Genomic DNA, 9,004 nt, shown 5'->3' with positions numbered 1-9,004 from the left:
TGTTACAGTAATATGTAAAGATTATTTTGGGGTACATTCAGTCTTTTTTAGAGTTAGCAACGGATAATGGACTATCATTATCTGATACTGATCTGTAACACAGTTGATGAGATACAAATTGCATCATCCTGGCAGGTGAAAAACTGTTCAGTAACCTACTGCTTGCAACTAGAAAAACACTTTACCAGAAATGTGCCTGCTCAGATACACTCCTGTGGAAAACAGAATAAGAATCTGTTTAGGAGACAAGAGGTTTGACTTGTGCCGCATTAGTATTGTATGATGAACGCTCCTGAGGCAAGGTGTGCATTCCTGTCAGGTGGTCATGCTTCTATAGAAGTTGGATTTTTTTTTTTTTTTTTAGGGTCCATTCTCAGCAAAAGCAGCAAATGTGTAAACTGCATTCTTTGTTTATAGTGGACAAGCTCATTACTAAACCCCAGTGTAATCAATTGCAGCCCTGTGGTACAAATTATTTTCCACAGTGTAGTTAATTGTAGCTCTATGCTACCAATTGTCTTATGCCTCTGATTTCTTTATCCCTGCTGCATATACCTACATCGTATTTGCCCAAGCAGACAGCAAAATATAGAAAGAGAAATTAATATGTACATAATCATAGGATGTGTTGGATTGGAAGGGACCTTTAAAGGTCATCTAGTCCAACCCCCCTGCAGGAAGCAGGGACATCTTCAACTCGATCAGGTTGCTCAGAGCCTCATCAAGCCTGGCCTTGAATGTCTCCAGGGATGGGGCCTCCACCATCTCTCTGGGCAACCTGTTCCAGCGTCTCACCAATACACACTTGCCACGGAGACCAGCTCCAGTGCAGGTAAGACCGCACTGGGGAAGGGAATCGCAGCAAAAAAAAAAAAGGCCAGCCACGGTCTTGTTTTTGAGACTTTTCGAAGCTGGGAGAAGTGGCCTGCCCAGGCTGGTACCCGGCAGCTCTGCGGGGGTGGAGACAGCACCCCCGGCGGCAGATCTAAACGAGGTGATAAAAGAAGCCCTTCGGGGTTCGGAGCAAGCAAGCAACAAGTGGGTGTCACCTGGGCGTCACCCGGCAGCACCACGACAAGGGTGGGCTTCCTGGGGCAGGTGGAGAGACCGGGCAAACAGGGCACGACACAACAGTCCGGTGGCAGCAGTTTGCACGGCAGCTGGCACTGGAGGGCGCCGAGAGACTGCCAGCCGGGCCTGGAAGCGGTGGTATCTACTCATAAGAAGACCATGGCATCCATGAGCTCCACACCCACCAGCTCTGACGCAGCCTCTCAGACAGAGCTCCTGTGGGAATATGCTGCCACACAGACATCAGGCTGTAGTGTGCGCCCTGCTCTTGTGCTGGTGTCGGATGACAGTGGTGGGCATGCCTGCGGGAGGTGTGTAGACGAGCTCCTCCACTTAGTGATGGACCTTAGGGAGGACGTAAGCAGGCTGAAGGCCATCAGGGAATGCGAGAGATATGGATGCTTGGAGCAGAACACTGCATCCCCCAACAGAAACCAAGCGGGCAGACAGAACCCCTGCTACAGACAACTCCCTGTCCTCTCTCCGCCTGACTGAATGTGGTGACTTGGAGGACAGGGGGCAATGGCAAGAAGTTCTTGGCTGGTGCAACAGGTGCCACAAGTGTGACTGCTGAGCAATTACCCTGTCGTGGTTTAGCCTCAGATGGCAACAAAGAACCACGTGCCGCTCGCACGTGCCTTCCTAATACAGGAAGGATCGTAAGAAAAGGCAAGACTCTTGGGTTGGGACAAAGGCAGTTTAACAGGACAGCAAAGGGAACAAACACCACCACCAACACCACCACCACCACGGATAGGGGAATATACAAACGCGATTACGGAACCGCCGCTTGCCGACCGGCCAGACCCAGGACGCCCCAGCCCGCTTTTAAGCAGCAACTTCCTGCCCCCTCCCCCGGCAGCTCAGGGTGGGCGTGGCTCACATGGCATGGAATACCAGGAAAAGTTAACCCTATCCCCACCGGAACCAGGACATTATCCACCCCTTATTCCATACCATCTATGCCATGCCCAGCAGGTTCCAATGAATTGCCACCACTTTCCCCTGTTATATATATATATATACACACATACAATGCCCTTAGTTTATGGGCCATCCCTCCAAAGTGTCCGTTGAGTTCTTTTAATCCACGGCTTTGGGCTCCATCTGTTAGAACAGTCTCTCAGGGCAGGTGAGATGCTGGGTGGTGCTGGTCTGTTGCATGCTGTATTTTTCAGAGCTTCTGACTGGTGCACCCGGTGTGGCTCATGCACGCAGTCCGTGGGCTGAAGATGTAGATCTTGAGGAAACTGCTGGGCGCCAGCTGCTGAGATCAGTTCTTATCCCATCATCCCTGTGCCTTACTTGTAGTACAACTGATAGCAATTATAGCAATGAGGACATACAGTGACAGTGTTACTTATCAATTAACAGCACACAATCTGATTCATTGGCTATTCTCGCCCAAAATCAGATCCCCATGAGGTACACATCGGACTTCCCCATCCTGCCGCATCACCCACCAAGTGCACCCAGGTCCTTGGGCAAAAGCAATCCCACGGATGGGTTTGCCTTTGCCTGAGGCAGGACTAACCCAGACTGTCTTCCCTAGCATATTCTTCATATGCACTACGGGGACTTTATCCCCTTCTACAGTACGTGGAAGTTTTGATTGGGCAGGGCCAGCCCGATTGTTAGATCCCCTGGTGTTAACTAGCCAGGTAGCTTTTGCTAAATGAGTATCCCAGTGTTTGAAAGTCCCACCACCCATTGCTCTCAGTGTAGTTTTTAACAGTCCATTGTATCGTTCTATCTTCCCAGAGGCTGGTGCGTGATAGGGGATGTGATACACCCACTCGATACCATGCTCTTTGGCCCAGGTGTCTATGAGGCTGTTTCGGAAATGAGTCCCGTTGTCCGACTCAATTCTCTCTGGGGTACCATGTCGCCACAGGACTTGCTTTTCAAGGCCCAGGATAGTGTTCCGGGCAGTGGCATGGGGCACAGGGTATGTTTCCAGCCATCCAGTGGTTGCTTCCACCATTGTGAGCACATAGCGCTTGCCTTGACGGGTTTGTGGCAGTGTGATAGAATCAATCTGCCAGGCCTCCCCATATTTATATTTCAGCCATCGCCCTCCATACCAAAGAGGCTTCAAACGCTTGGCTTGTTTGATCGCAGCGCATGTCTCACATTCATGGATGACCTGTGCAATAGTATCCATGGTCAAGTCCACCCCTCGGTCACGAGCCCATCTATATGTCGCATCTCTCCCTTGATGGCCTGAGGAGTCATGGGCCCACCGAGCTATGAATAGTTCACCCTTATGTTGCCAGTCCAGATCCACCTGAGCCACTCCAATCCTAGCGGCCCGATCCACCTGCTGGTTGTTCTGATGTTCCTCCGTGGCCCGATTCTTCGGTACATGGGCATCTACATGGCGTACTTTCACAACCAGATTCTCTATCCGGGCAGCAATATCTTGCCATAGGTCAGCAGCCCAGATGGGTTTGCCTCTGCGCTGCCAATTTCCCTGCTTCCACTGCTGTAACCACCCCCAGAGAGCATTTGCCACCATCCATGAGTCAGTGTAGAGATAAAGTACTGGCCATTTTTCTCACTCAGCAATGTCCAAGGCCAGCTGAATGGCTTTTACCTCTGCAAACTGGCTCGATTCACCTTGTCCTTCACTGGCTTCTGCAACTTGTCGTGTAGGACTCCACACAGCAGCCTTCCACTTTCGATGCTTTCCCACAATACGGCAGGACCCATCAGTGAACAGGGCATATTTCTTCTCATTTTCTGGCAGTTTATTATATGGTGGGGCCTCTTCTGCATGCGTCACCTCCTCCTCTGGTGACATTCCGAAATCCTTGCCTTCTGGCCAGTCCATGATCACTTCCAGAATTCCTGGGCGACTGGGGTTTCCCATTCGAGTTCGCTGTGTGATCAGTGCAATCCACTTACTCCATGTAGCATCGGTTGCATGATGTGTGGTGGGGACCCTTTCTTTGAACATCCAACCCAGCACCGGCAGTCGAGGTGCTAAGAGGAGCTGTGCTTCTGTACCAACTACTTCCGAAGCAGCTCGAACCCCTTCATATGCTGCCAATATCTCTTTTTCTGTTGGAGTGTAGCGGGCTTCGGATCCTCTGTATCCACGACTCCAAAACCCTAGGGGTCGACCTCGAGTCTCCCCTGGTGCTTTCTGCCAGAGGCTCCAGGTAGGGCCGTTCTCCCCGGCTGCGGTATAGAGCACATTTTTAACATCTTGTCCTGCCCGGACTGGCCCCAGGGCCACTGCACAGACTATTTCCTGTTTGATTTGTTCAAAAGCTTGTCGTTGCTCAGGACCCCATTTAAAATCATTCTTCTTCCAGGTTACTTGATACAGAGGGCTTACAATTTGACTGTAATCTGGGATATGCATTCTCCAAAAACCCACAATACCTAAGAAAGCCTGTGTTTCCTTTTTACTAGTTGGTAGAGACATAGCTGCTATTTTGTTGATCACATCCATTGGAATCTGACGGCGTCCATCTTGCCATTTTATTCCTAAAAACTGGATCTCCTGCGCAGGTCCCTTGACCTTACTTCGCTTTATAGCAAAACCAGCGTTCAGAAGGATTTGGACTATTTTACTCCCTTTCTCAAAAACTTCTTCTGCTGTGTTTCCCCATACAATGATGTCATCAATGTACTGCAGATGTTCTGGAGCTTCACCCTGTTCCAGTGCAGTCTGGATCAGTCCATGGCAAATGGTGGGGCTGTGTTTCCACCCCTGGGGCAGTCAATTCCAGGTGTATTGGACGCCCCTCCAAGTGAAAGCAAACTGTGGCCTGCACTCTGCTGCCAAAGGGATTGAGAAGAATGCATTCGCTATATCAATTGTGGCATACCACTTGGCTGCCTTGGACTCCAGTTCGTACTGGAGTTCTAGCATGTCCGGCACGGCAGCGCTCAGTGGTGGCGTGACTTCATTCAGACCACGATAGTCTACAGTTAGCCTCCACTCTCCATTAGATTTTCGCACCGGCCATATGGGACTGTTAAAGGGTGAGCGAGTCTTGCTGATCACTCCTTGAACCTCTAGTTGACGAATCAGCTCATGGATGGGAATCAGAGAGTCTCGGTTAGTGCGATACTGCCGCCGATGCACCGTTGTGGTAGCAATCGGCACCTGTTGTTCTTCGACCCTCAACAACCCCACAACAGAAGAATCCTCCGAGAGACCAGGCAAGGCAGACAACTGTTTAACTTCCTCTGTCTCCAAAGCAGCTATGCCAAAGGCCCAGCGGTACCCTTTTGGGTCCTTAAAATACCCTCTCCTGAGGTAATCTATACCAAGGATGCATGGAGCCTCTGGGCCAGTCACAATGGGATGCTTTGGCCACTCATTCCCAGTTAGGCTCACTTCCGCCTCCAGTACAGTCAACTCTTGGGATCCCCCTGTCACCCCAGAAATACAAATGGGTTCTGCCCCTCTATAGCTTGATGGTATTAAAGTACACTGCGCACCCGTGTCCACTAGAGCCTTATACTCCTGTGGGTCTGATGTGCCAGGCCATCAAATCCACACCGTCCAATAAACCCGGTTGTCCCTTTCCTCCACCTGGCCGGAGGCAGGGCCCCCCTAATACTGGTCATAGTATCCATTACTCACTTCTTGCAGCCAGGCATGCCCACTCCAGGAGGTTCCTCCAGTGTACTGATGGTAACTTTTTGACACATGTGGTGCAGGAGCCAACGAGGAGTGCTATTGGACCTAGTACTGACAAACACAGACGGACTGATGGAGGACGTTAAGGTTGGGGGCAGCCTTGGCTGTAGTGATCACGAGAAGATAAGAGTTCAGGGTCATGGGCAGTATTCACAAAACAACAAGAAGTAAAATTGCAACCTTGGACTTCAGAAGGGCTAACTTTGACCTCTTCAAGAAACTGCTTGGAGAGAATGCCTGGGCTAGGGCTCTGGAAGGCAGAGGGGCTCAAGAGAGCTGGTTGGTATTCAAAGACCACTTCCTCCAAGCTCAGGATCGGTGCATCCCTAAAAGAAAGAAATCAGTCAAAGGACACAGGAGACCTGCATGGTTGAGCAGGGAGCTTCTGAAAAAGCTCAAGTGGAAGAAGGGACTGACCACTTGGGAAGATTACAAGAATGCAGTCAAAGCACGTGGGGATGAAACAAGGAAAGCCAAGGTCTCCTTGGAATTAAACCTGGCAAGGGATGTCAAGCTCAACAGGAAGGCTTCTTTAAGTATATTGGAGGCAAAAGGAAAACTAGAGAAGCTGTGGGCCCGCTGTTGAATGACACAGGAGCCATGGTGACGAAAGATACGGAGAAGGCGGAGTTACTGAATGCCTTCTTTGCTTCGATCTTTACTGCTCGGCCCAGCCCTCAGGTGTCCCAGACTTTGGAGAAAGTAATAGCGAAAGTCTGGACGAAGGAAGACCTCCCCGTGGTTGAAGAGGATCAAGTGAGAGATCAATTAAGTCAATTAGGTATCCACAAATCCATGGGTCCCGATGTGATACACCCGAGAGTGCTGAGGGAGCTGGCAGAAGTCATTGCTGGGCTACTCTCCCATCATCTTTGAAAGGTCCTGGAGAACAGTCGAGGTGCCTGAGGACTGGAGGAAAGCCAGCGTCACTCCAGTCTTCAAAAAAGGCAAGAAGGAGGAGTCGAGGAACTACAGGCCAGTCAGCCTCACCTCCATCCCTGGAAAGATGATGGAACAGCTTGTTCTGGGCGTCATCTCAAGGCATGTGGAGGAAAAGAAAGCTATCAGAAGTACTCAACATGGATTCACCAAGGGGGAATCGTGTCTGACTAATCTGATAGCCTTCTATGATGGCATGACTGGATGGATAGATGAGGGGAGGGTGGTAGATGTGGTCTACCTTGACATAAGCAAGGCATTTGACACTGTCTCCAACAGCATCCTCATAGGGAAACTTAGGAAGGGTGGGCTTGATGAATGGACAGTAAGGTGGATAGATAACTGGTTGAAAGACAGAGCTCGGAGGGTCGTGATTAGGGGCATAGAGTCTAGTTGGAGGTCAGCGACAAGCAGTGTTCCCCAGGGGTCAGTACTGGGTCCAGTCCTCTTCAATATATTCATCAATGACCTGGATGAGGGGATAGAGTGCACCCTCAGCAAATCTGCTGATGACACAAAGCTGGGAGGGGTGGCTGACACACCGGAAGGCTCTGTTGATGTACAGTGAGACCTGGACAGGCTGGAGAGTTGGGCAGAGAGAAACCTAATGAAATTCAACAAGGGCAAGTGTAGGGTGCTGCACCTGGGGAGGAATAACCCCATGCACCAGTACAGATTGGGGGTGACCTGCTGGAGAGCAGCTCTGTGGAAAGAGACCTGGGAGTCCTGGTGGACAACAGGATGACCATGAGCCAGAAATGTGCCCTTGTGGCCAAGAAGGCCAAAGGCATCCTGGGGTGCATCAAGAAGAGTGTGGCCAGCAGGTCAAGGGAGGTCATCCTCCCCCTCTACTCTGCCCTGGTGAGGCCACACCTGGAGTACTGTGTCCAGTTCTGGGCTCCCCGGTTCAAGAAGGACAGGGAACTGCTGGAGAGGGGCCAGCAAAGGGCTACAAAGATGATTAGGGGACTGGAACACTTCTCTTATGAAGAAAGGCTGAGGGATTTGCGTCTTTTTAGTCTGGAAAAAAGGCAACTGAGGGGGGATCTTATCAACACTTATAAATACTTAAAGGGTGGGTGTCAGGAGGATGGGGCCAGGCTTTTTTCAGTGGTGCCCAGTGACGGGCCAAGAGGTAACGGGCACACACTTGAGCATAGGAGGTTCCACCTAAACATGAGAAGGAACTCCTTTACTTTGAGGGTGTCAGAGGACTGGAACAGGCTGCCCAGAGAGCTGGTGGAGTTTCCGTCTCTGGAGACATTCAAAACCCACCTGAATGCGTTCCTGTGCAACCTGCTCTAGGTGACCCTGCTCTGTCAGGGGGGATGGACTAGATGATCTCCAGAGGTCCCTTCCAACCCTACCATTCTGTTATTCTGATTCTGTAATGTAAATAGTTTTTCTGTTCAACAGATGCTAAAGAAGCAATTTTAAATGTTGTTTTAAATTTTCATGGATAAATTTAACTCTTCGCAGTGTATCAGTTTGATACTGGATTGAAGAGGGTGTTTTATGGGGAAACTCCAGATCTGTGAAACAGCGCCTTTTGTTTTCAGTTTGCACTGTGAGCAGCATAAGTACTTCTAGTGGGGAAAAAAAAAAAAAAAAAAAAGAGGACTGCTGTTTTTGCAGAAATGGCTTCATGGCTTTATGGTAATTGACTATGAAATATTTTCATCCAGGCAAAGAAAGTAAGTAGTTGATGGGGAATAAAAGCTTTTAAAGCTCTTGTCCCAAATAGGACAATGAGTACTAACAACTGGTGATTTTTTTATAAAAGGAATGGAGGCTATGTATGATGGATGTGAATGCTTATTTAGCCTTTCCTGGTATATGCTGGTTAACCTCAAGGAAACACTGGGACACTTAATTATTGATAATATTCAACTAGATCTATCATAGGATTTTGGCAAAAGTTAGCTATTTTCTCAGGTTTTGGTTAGTGTGCATTTATTGCTCTAAGTCCTTTCCTGCTCTCCTCTGGTTTCCTTTTATGGGTTTGCATAAATACAGGACTTGTTCTGTGACTAACCCTGAACAAAGAAGTTTTATTTGGTGGCATCAACAAAGGCACATTTCAGCTTAAGCTGACTGTTTGATAGGATTTTGCTACAGTTCTCAATTAACTCTTGGATGTGGATTTTCATAGCTGATTTGACTGCTGCATTTGTGAACAGAAAAGATTACTGGCAAGCAAGTCTGACCTTCTCCATAATGTAAGTCATGGCATGAAATTGTAACATTGGTTTTCTCTGCAACTATAGCATTTTGTTTCTGAATGTTGTAGATGTTGTAGACAGAATGTCAACATTGATTCTGTATTTTAACACG

This window comes from Larus michahellis, chromosome Z (genome assembly GCF_964199755.1).
Source record: "Larus michahellis chromosome Z, bLarMic1.1, whole genome shotgun sequence".
Lineage (NCBI taxonomy): Eukaryota > Metazoa > Chordata > Aves > Charadriiformes > Laridae > Larus > Larus michahellis.
The sequence above is the reverse complement of the archived record's forward strand: the minus strand, read 5'-3'. Positions refer to the sequence as shown.